The following is a 9,609-nucleotide window of genomic DNA, read 5'->3' as shown; positions in this document are numbered from 1 at the left end:
TTAAGCACTAGTGGTTGTTGGGGGGGGGGCAGACGGTGGGATGGGTGGAAAGACCATTGCCAAAGACTGGAGCAATGGCCAGGTGCTGTTTATTGAAATCTGTCCCTCTCCCTAAACCAAACATGGCCTCCAGGCCCTGAGGAAAATAAGGGAGGAATCCCTCTCTGGCAATATATTGCAAACCCTGATGTGTGTGTTTGTGTGTGTGTTATGCAAAAATCACAATGTGGGGAAAACCGTGAAGCCGGCTAGTGCCTCTGCATAGCTCCATCCACATTTCATACATTATAATATATCAGTATATTGCAGTGTTTAGCTGGTGATATATCACGATGTTCAAAACCAGATATCAGTCAGCCCTCTCCAGGCCCAATTATGTGCACTGAAAAGACTCATATATTTAAAGCACACCGGTTCCCCCTCCCCCATAATCTTGGGAACTGTAGTTCTGTGAGGGGGTTGTATTTCTGAGAATTATTATTTTAAAACACCTTTTATTGATTTTTAAGCAAATACAAATGAGATAACCATTAAACACAAATGGCATTTGTTTCATCCGTTGTCTCTAGACATACGCATTCAACATATTTCTGAGAATTATAGCTCTACAACCTACAGCTCCCAGGATTCTTTGGGGTAAACAACGCGCTTTAAATGTACAGTTTTGTAAAGATTAGTTTTTTGTTATACCTTATAAATTTCTGATAATATTTTACTTTTATATTTTGAAGAATTGTATTATATTTGAAGAAATTAATATATTAGAAATGTGTTTTTTTAAATGAATATATGAAACAGATAGACAAGTTTTGATAGATGCTACTGAGATGGCAAATGAGTTAGAAATACTACCAAACTTTGAGACGGAACAAGTTAGAAAAAAAAGGAAAAGTAATGGCAGTTTGAGGCCCAAGAAAAGGCAATGCGTGTCCAAAGTACCGGTAGGTTTCTACTGTGCTGTTTAGACATGGCCATATAATCTGTTGAAGAGAGATTCCAACAGCTACAATAATATAATTCCCTATTTGGCTTTCTGTATGATATATATCAATAAAAAAATCTACTGAAGATGTCCTTAAGGTCTGCAAGAATTTGGAAAAATCATGGATGCACAATGGAAACAAAGATACTGTACTGATGCTGAACATCTGGGCTGTGAACTTATAGCAGTAACTCCAAGACTTCCAAAGTTTATGCTGCTGTGAGGAGTACATACAACTCTTCATACTACCACAAAAAATTCTGGATAATGTGCCTAATGTTTCTGCTGCTCTAAGGAGCCTTCTCACACTTCCAGTGTCAGCGACAAGTGGTGAAAGCTCAGATTTAAATATGCTCAACAATACCGCAAAAGAGACTAGCTGGCTTGCCAACTATATCAGTTGAATCTGCCGAAGCGTCGACATCTGAAGGAATGGGTGGCAAAATTTGCAAAGGAAAAGGCAAGCAAAGTGAGATCTTTATGTCCCTGAAACTGAAACTTTTAAGAAACTTAAATTTTAGCACCACAGTTTGACTCGTGTGCTAAAACATTTCGTTTTGCATTAGAGAAAGATAATCCAAGATGGTTACATTACTTATCCTTGCAGTTTAAAATAACTCTAGAAGTTTAGAGTTTTGTGCATTTCATTTTTTTCCTGCGAGATACCCGTTTTTGAAGATTGAAGTTAGCATTTGGGGGGGGGGTGCAAGTAGTTAGCCTTGCCAAGGATGCAAAATAGCCTGGCACCAGCACTGTGTCCACCCCCAAAAACCTCATTCTGTGTGCAGAAGACAACCAAACTAGCAGCAGGCGTTTACTTCAACACTGGTGATGGAATAGGCACTTCTCCGAGGCCTGAAGGCAGCAGACTAGTTAAGAGGATGCTGTGCAACTCTATCCTCTAGCACCTTGCTGTTCTGCTACCCGAGGTGGCTCTCTGCCTCAAGGTAGGGCTGGACCTACTCCCCCCACCCCCATGGTGTCTCTTGTCTGTGGAGGATGGATAGTCAAGCAGGTTTTGCTCCACTGCAATGCTATCTCCTAGTGCTGTGTTGTCATAGAACAGGCATAGGCAAACTCGGCCCTCCAAATGTTTTGGGACTACAACTCCCATCATCCTTGTCTACTGGTCCTGTTTAGCTAGGGATGATGGGAGTTGTAGTCCCAAAACATCTGGAGGGCCAAGTTTGCCTATGCCTGTCATAGAATGAATGTGTAAAGTGCATCCCTATCCTTTCATACTAATCGGTGAATGACAGCCAGTGATTTATATGAGAAATACGTACAGAGATGCACTCAGGAATACCACGGAGGTGGGGGCTAAACTGGCTCCCTTATTCTTGTGACCCCAGCTGCTGGCAATCATAGAACCATAGAATTGTAGAGTTGGAAGGGACCCTAATTGGCCTATAGTCCAATCCCCTGCAATCCAGGAATCCTTTGTCCAATGTGGAATTTGAATCCACAACCCTGAGATTGGGAGTCCCATGCTCCACCAACATCAAGCTTGCTTCTAGCTGTCAAGTCCCATTCTAGGATCTGTGTCTTGGCCCCCTTGCATGTAATTTTATCTGGCATGAGTTGTTTTGTTTTAACTCCATATTATTTATACCTTTTACCTTTTTTAAAAACCTATTTATACCATTGTCATGTCACTTTTAGGGACACGGGTGGCACTGTGGGTTAAACCACCGAGCCTAGGGCTTGCCAATCAGAAGATCGGCGGTTCGAATCCCCGCAACGGGGTGCGCTCCTGTTGCTCGGTCCCTGCTCCTGCCAACCTAGCAGTTCAAAAGCACGTCAAAGTGCAAGTAGATAAATAGGTACCGCTCCCGCGGGAAGGTAAACGGTGTTTTGGTGTGCAGCTCTGGTTCGCCAGAAGCGGCTTAGTCATGCTGGCTACATGACCCGGAAGCCGTACGCCGGCTTCCTCGGCCAATAAAACGAGATGAGCGCTGCAACCCCAGAGTCATTCATGAGTGGACGTAACGGTCAGGGGTCCCTTTACCTTTACCATGTCACTTTTAACATTATTGTTTTAACCCACCTTGTGTTATATTTATTTTAAGCCACCTAGTTTTATAATAAGAGTTACGGGTCAGGCTAGGACATGACAAAAGATAATCGGTACTTCCATTTTTTTGTTTTTGTTTCAGAAGATGTATTCTGCAACACGTCAATCATAGTGGTGGATTTATACTGGATTGTCCACACACCATTCTGCTTTTCGTTGTTCTGTGATGCTTCCCTAGTGTTAGTGCATAGTTGGCATCTGGGGCAGGGGCCACTCTTGCATTTTAGTGCAACAAAAGCGGGGGGCGGGGGATAAACAGAATCGCTTGTGGTATACAAAATAAGGGACTTACAGGGCACGCACTGATTGGAAACTCAGCTATGTGTCTGCCCAAAAAATTCTGCAGGTGCAATGAGGATTGGAAGCAGGATCACGTAAAACTGTGCTGATATCGTCATGAGCACAAATCATAATGAATGGACAATAAAAAGGACATCTGGAGGGGGCCCCTAACTGTCGTCTTCTTTGTTTCTGGGAACAGTTCAAAGTGCTGTTTTTGACCGAAATGGTTTGGGATTAAAGTATTTGGTGGGGTGGGGTAGGAAACCACCTTCTCCCATATAAACCTGCATTCTCTCTAAGAACTGCTGCTTTTAAACCCTTGCATCAGGTGCCCACCCCCCTATCCAAAGACAAGGCTTGCTGATTCTGTGCTATTTTTAATTTTTAAAGTTGTTTTTTATGGGGCTTGGAGGTCGCATAAATAATAATAATAATAATAATAATAATAATAATAATAAATTCTATTTATACCCCGCCCTCCCCAGCTGAAGCTGGGCTCGGGGCGGCTAACAACAATCAAAATAATCCAACATTCTAAAAACCTTTCATTATAAAAAATAATTAAAATCAAATTGATGGCAACCATTAAGCAAAATTCTGTGCAGATTGCCGGAGGAGGGGGTCAGGCTGCGCCCTGACCAAAGGCCTGGTGGAACAGCTCTGTCTTACAGGCCCTGCGGAAGGATGTCAGGTCCCGCAGGGCCCTAGTCTCTTGTGACAGAGCGTTCCACCAGGTTGAAGCCGCGGCCGAGAAAGCCCTGGCTCTAGTTGAGGCCAGCCTAACCTCTCTGTGGCCTGGGATCTTCAGGATGTTTTTATTTGCAGACCGTAAGTTCTGTGGGACATACCAGGAGAGGTGCTCCCGTAGGTACGAGGGTCCTAGGCCGTATAGGGCTTTAAAGGTTAAAACCAGCACCTTAAACCTGATCCTGTACTCCATACCCTCTAACATTTCTCTGAAGAAAATAGGGATGTGCTAATAAAAAGCGGGACATTCTGGGCTCAAATTTAGGGTTGCCATACGTCCGGATTTCCCCAGGATTCGGCCGTTGGGAACAGTGTCCGGGGAGGAATCCCTTTAAGGTCCAGGAAAATCTGGATGTATGGCAACCTATATCGCAAGTGGCGATTTCTGCGCAAAAGAAGTTCACTTTCTGTAATACAGCATCTTTAACCAAATCAGAAACCAGGCCAGCTTCTGTAAATCCAGGACTGTCCCTGGAAAATAGGGACACTTGGAGGGTTTGAGACAGTTTGCATCACATCAGTCTTTCCTGTCTGGCTCTAAGTACATTTAGACAAGCAATGGCATACTTTAAGAGAGCAACAGGTAACTCCTGGACTGGATTCTTATAACCAGAGTAAACTCAGGTTTGGAGCTGTGCAGAATGATTAAAGAACACCATATAGCGATGGTGTTGTTTTGCACGCTTCCTTTAAACATGCACTAGAAGGCAGGCTCTGCTTCTCCAATGCCCCAAGGACTACAATCCCTGAAATTAGCCATTTGGGGTCGCTGCAAAGCAAGGCCCTCTCATACCCTTCCCCCAGCCTAGGACAGAAACTGTCATTCCGCCAAAACAAGCTGGCCACATATTTCTCAACCATTTTGCCCCCTCCCTCGCGGATAGTTGGGCTGGCATCCAGCACATCTGCAGTTACGGTCGGGTCTTGCCAGCTGGAAAACCCAGAGGCTGTGACGCCAGCAAAGGCCTCTCCAGCCTGGCTGTTTCCCCAGTGCTGGATCCCACCCTTTTCCACTCGGATGAGGCAGTTTTTTACTTCCATGGAGAAGGGAGGGGGGCTCCTTCTGACCTCCTCCGGTTAGCAAAGACGACACTGCCTCAAAGCAAGGGCTTGCCAGGGTTGCAGTCAGGCCTGGGACTTTGTTGTCTGTGCCGGAGCTCAGCTCTGGGTCATGTGAAATAATCAGTTAACGCTAGAGAAAAGAAACGATATCAGCTTGCCCAGAGAGCACTTCCATCAACGCCCAGCAGTTGCAAGCAGACCTTAAAATACAGGGGTGAGAGAGCACAGACTCCTCAGGATGGAGCGCATGGCTCTATTTAGGCTTCAACCTAGCATTCTCTTTAAAAATAATAAGATTCCTTCCTTCGCTCTGTTTCTCTTTTCTGAAAGTAAAGAGCAATAGCTCAGTGATCGAGCATCCATACCCTCCAACATTTCTCTGATGAAAGTAGGGGCCTTCTCAATAAAAATAATCAGTGCTTTTTTTCTTTAAAAATGTTTAGGGGTATGCGTACCCCTGCGTACCCCCAGAAAAAGCACTAATAATAATAATAATAATAATAATTTAACTTAACTATTTATACTCTGCCCATCTGACTGGGTTGTCCCAGCCACTCCAAAATCTATAAAAACATAATAAAACATTAGATATTTAAAAAGTACCCTATACAGTACAAGGCTGCGTTGAGTTAAGCCTGTCCCTCTTTGAGGGGGTAGAGTGTTATTAGGCACATTTTTTTTTTGAAATGTCTAACCCAAAGCTGATCAAAGAAATGGGCTGGATAAGAAATGGGAAGGATCCAACCATTTTTACTCACGATGCCGTATTTGTGGCACCCTGTTTATGGATTGACCTCCCAAGGGAGGTCGCCATGGCACCAACATTGTAATTTTTGTGTGTGCTAGGCAAATAGTCTGTTCAAAACATTCTCCCGGGCTTTCAAATATATTTTTACCTTTTAACATCCTCGTTTCTAATTTTGTGCAGTATTTTATCTTGTATTTTTGTAAAGCTCTGCAGAAAGGCAGACCCTCCAAGTGTGCCTATTTTCCAGGGACACCCCTGATTTAGAGAAGCTGTCCCGGTTTCTGATTTGATCCTGGCAAGTCCTGCTTTTTCCTTCAGATGTCCCTATTTTCATTGGAGAAATGTTGGAGGTTATGGAGTTATCCAACCCCCAAGCCGTTTGAAGGCAATCCTGTATAGGGAAGTTTAATGTTTTATTATGTTTTTATATATATTGGAAGCTGCCCAGAGTGGCTGGGGCAACCAGATAAGATGTGTGGGGTATAATAGTAAAATTATGATTACGGAATGGGACGTCTGTATTTTCATCAGAGAAATGTTGGAGGGTATGGAAAGGCTGTACATAAAACTTTGGAATTACTATGTACGTCGAAAGAAATATTGTTTGAGCTTCTACTGAATTCACCAAGATGGCTGCCTTTCCAAATTCAAGCCAGGTTTTCCATCTCACCCAGAAGGTGGATCCTCTTGTGGAGAGAACTAGGCCTGCTTGCAATTTATGGGATCTGGTAGTTGTAAAGTTAAGAGTAGTTACAGTCACTAGTAGGCGCTAGTGAAAATAGAGTTATGTAAGGTGTACTAAACGGAGCAAAGTGTTACTCAGCAATCACAGAATGGGCATCTGCACCTTCCTGCACGGCACCCGCAAAATATTGTCACAGGTTCTGTTTGCTGTAAATGTATGGGCTTTGGGACGAGATTTGAAGATATAACTTCATGCACAGCAAAGCATCTTTATCTGCCCTACTGGTGAGTCGATAGGTGAGTAGACTATAATAGTTTCTTCTGCAACCCTATGATTTATGCTCTCTACTCACGAGTTCTCTGCATTGTGACTTGTGTCTCTCTTTCTGGCTTAGGATACTTCTGTTTTCACTTACCCCATAAAAACCGGGCCGCTGCCACCACCATTATTATTATTATTATTATTACTATTATTATCACCATTATTATTAGTAGTAGTAGTAGTAGCAGTATACTGCCCTTTACCCACAACATAAAATCACAATATAAAAACACAGCATACATAATAAAAACAAAAACAACCCAATAATGCCCTCTTTAAGATTTACCTGGCGTGAAATCAAAAATTAGCATATCTGAAGAGGCCCAGAGCCATTGCAACCTATTTATCAAGGTGCAACGCTTGGGGGGGGGGGGCAGAAATAAAATAGGCTGTTTGTGAGAGGACAGGTGTTCCTCTTGCTTTCATGGCAACTGGCCCTCAAAGAAAGATATTTTTTTTAAGCCATTCCCTCTAACCAGCCAGTGACCCAAACCAAAGAACATGTGGTCCTCTGGAAGTTATTGGGCTCTCAGCCTCCATTGTTTCAGCCGGCATGGCCAGTGGGCAGCAATGATGCAGAGCCACAGTTTCCCCAACTTTGAACTAAGCCAAAAACAGCAGGCTGCTGATGCTTTTAAAATTATTTTTTTACTTGACAATGCTACCATCACAAAGAGAAGTGAAAGAACGAGCTCTCTCGCAAGGGTGGATGAGGTGAGGAACCATTTCTGGCCTGAGGCCTAGTGTCAATACTGGGCAGGGCCAGTGGAAACCAGATAGAGCAACTAATGTCAATTTTACTTTTTTGTAAAATTCCCTCCGCACAGACTACATCATTCAGGCCCGCTAGGCAACCAGAGGGAGCTACCTGGAGCAACCTTAATAATAATAATAATAATAATAATAATAATATCATTAATAATATCATTAATGTTTACCGTATTTTTCGCTCTATAAGACGCACCAGACCACAAGACGCACCTAGTTTTTGGAGGAGGAAAACAAGAAAAAAAATATTCAGAATCTCAGAAGCCAGAACAGCAAGAGGGATTGCTGCACAGTGAAAGCAGCAATCCCTCTTGCTGTTCTGGCTTCTGGGATAGCTGTGCAGCCTGCATTCACTCCATAAGACGCACATACATTTCCCCTTAATTTTTAGGAGGGAAAAAGTCTTATAGAGCAAAAAATACGGTATACCCTGCCCATCTGGCTGGGTTTCCCCAGGCACTCTGGCTGGCTCCCAACAGAGCACCAAAGCAGAATAAAACATCAAACATTAAAAACATCCCTAAACAGGTCTGCCTTCAGATATCTCCTAAAAGTCAGACAGTTGTTTATTTCCTTGACATCTGATGGGAGGGCGTTCCACAGGACAGGTGCCACCACCGAGAAGGCCCTCTGCCTGGTTCCCTGTAACCTCACTTCTCGCAGGGAGGGAACCGCCAGAAGGCCCTCGGAGTTGGACCTCAATGTCTGGGGTAAATGATGGGGGTGGAGACGCTCCCTCAGGTATACTGGGCCGAGGCCATTTAGGGCTTTCAAGGTCAACACCAACACTTTGAATTGTGCTCAGAAACGTACCTTCCCCAACCTGCAGATGTTTTGACCTGCAACACCCAAGCCAGCATGGCCATACGATGCAGGGGCTGATGGGAGTTGTAGTCCAAAACATCTGTAGATTGCGGGGAGGCTAACCTAGGGCAATGACAAGGTTGCATTGTCAAACTCCTGAAGGATCCGGTATCTGTAAGAGTTGCGCAGAAGGCAGCGTCTTGCCTGGTTCTGGAAATTCTCCCGCTACTATTGCATGTGAATGGGAAAAGCAGTGTATGCTGAAAATTTCCCATTTGTGTGCAATTCTTTAAAAAAACGACTGGAGCCTTTTCAAGGTCTGGGCCTGACAGCTGTAAGGGAAGCATTTTGCTGCTGCAGCAGTAGAAGGGAGTGCTTCTGTGCTGCTTGGGAACAGCAAAGGGCAAAGAAAGCGTAGAGGGTGTGATATTGTTGGAAGGCAAGGCAGGGAAGGCAATGAGCAGGGGATCCTTCTGGTGGGATGCTAGGTGGAGGAGGCTATGGTGGAGGAGGCCTATGTGACTTCACGGTAGGAAAAACTGCATCTGTTGAATTTCTGCCTGGCATCTGGCTTCTGTTAAGGGGGATCAAAACCTTCATGCAGGTAGGTGAGGAGTCCAGTAGGCTTGAAGTGGGTAAGGATCCTCTCATATCCTTTCAATGCAGACTAATTGCCAATTACAGTGGTACCTCAGGTTAAGTACAGTGGTACCTCTGGTTACGTACTTAATTTGTTCCAGAGGTCTGTTCTTAACCTGAAACGGTTCTTAACCTGAAGCACCACTTTAGTTTATGGGGCCTCCCGCTGCTGCCGCGCCGCCAGAGCACGATTTCTGTTCTCATCCTGAAGCAAAGTTCTTAACCTGAGGTACTATTTCTGGGTTAGCGGAGTCTGTAATCTGAAGCGTATGTAACCTGAAGCATATGTAACCCGAGGTACCACTGTACTTAATTCGTCCTGGAGGTCCGTCCTGAACCTGAAACTGTTCTTAACCTGAAGCACCACTTTTGCTAGTGGGTCCTCCTGCTGCTGCCACGTTGCTGGAGCACAGTTTCTGTTCTCATCCTGAAGCAAAGTTCTTAACCCGAGGTACTGTTTCTGGGTTAGTGGAGTCCTTAACCTGAAGCGTATGTAA

General features: G+C 44.3%; 1 protein-coding gene across 1 annotated transcript in view; it reads left to right on the top strand.

Moving 5' to 3' along the window:
* Positions 1-6,714: 6,714 nt before the first annotated feature.
* RBMS2 (RNA binding motif single stranded interacting protein 2) overlaps positions 6,715-9,609 on the top strand; it is an 87,252-nt gene continuing 84,357 nt past the window's right edge. The window contains exon 1 of the mRNA XM_083427802.1: positions 6,715-6,876. The gene's annotated coding sequence lies outside the window, so the exon portion shown is untranslated. The remainder of the gene's footprint in view (positions 6,877-9,609) is intronic.

Source organism: Podarcis tiliguerta, assembly GCF_965153285.1.
Source record: "Podarcis tiliguerta genome assembly, chromosome: 2".
NCBI lineage: Eukaryota > Metazoa > Chordata > Lepidosauria > Squamata > Lacertidae > Podarcis > Podarcis tiliguerta.
This window is presented reverse-complemented; position numbering and strand designations above follow the sequence as displayed.